Below are 577 nucleotides of genomic sequence, written 5' to 3' on the forward strand. Positions count from 1 at the left end.
GCATTCAAATCAACCATTTCCTTTAACATTCATTAATCAAGAACATGAATCAATTCTATGCAATGCTTAAACTCATTTGGCTTGGTAATAAAGGGTTTTGAGACAATGATGGTCTCTTTTTAGAGTGGGGCTTGTCAATATCAAGGTTCTCTCATGAAAATGGATTGAGCTTTAGAAGAATGCTAAAGGTAAGAACACTTAGACACATAGAACAAAACCTTGTCTACCCAAAGGCACCCAAAGTGTTTATCCTAGCAATCTAAACCCAAATTATCCTAGTGCTACCCTTTACTTCTTCTTTTCTCTTTCAACCTTTTCTCTTTTGGTTTTCAAGTCTTAGGAGATGTTTCTTATTTGATCTTTCTAGTGGGATGGGAGATTCTTACTTATTCACTATGGTTCTCTTTTCTTCTTATTCTTAAGACATACAAGCTTTTTGCTAGACTTTTCTTTTTTTTTTCTTTCTTTCTTTTCTTTAACTAGAACTAATTTCAATAATCTTTACTTCCCATCCTTTCACTAGACTTTGATTAAACACATTCTCCTCTTAAAGACTCTACCCTTTTTCTTTCTCTTT

The sequence above is a fragment of the Camelina sativa genome, chromosome 5, assembly GCF_000633955.1.
Source record: "Camelina sativa cultivar DH55 chromosome 5, Cs, whole genome shotgun sequence".
NCBI classification, from domain to species: Eukaryota; Viridiplantae; Streptophyta; class Magnoliopsida; order Brassicales; family Brassicaceae; genus Camelina; species Camelina sativa.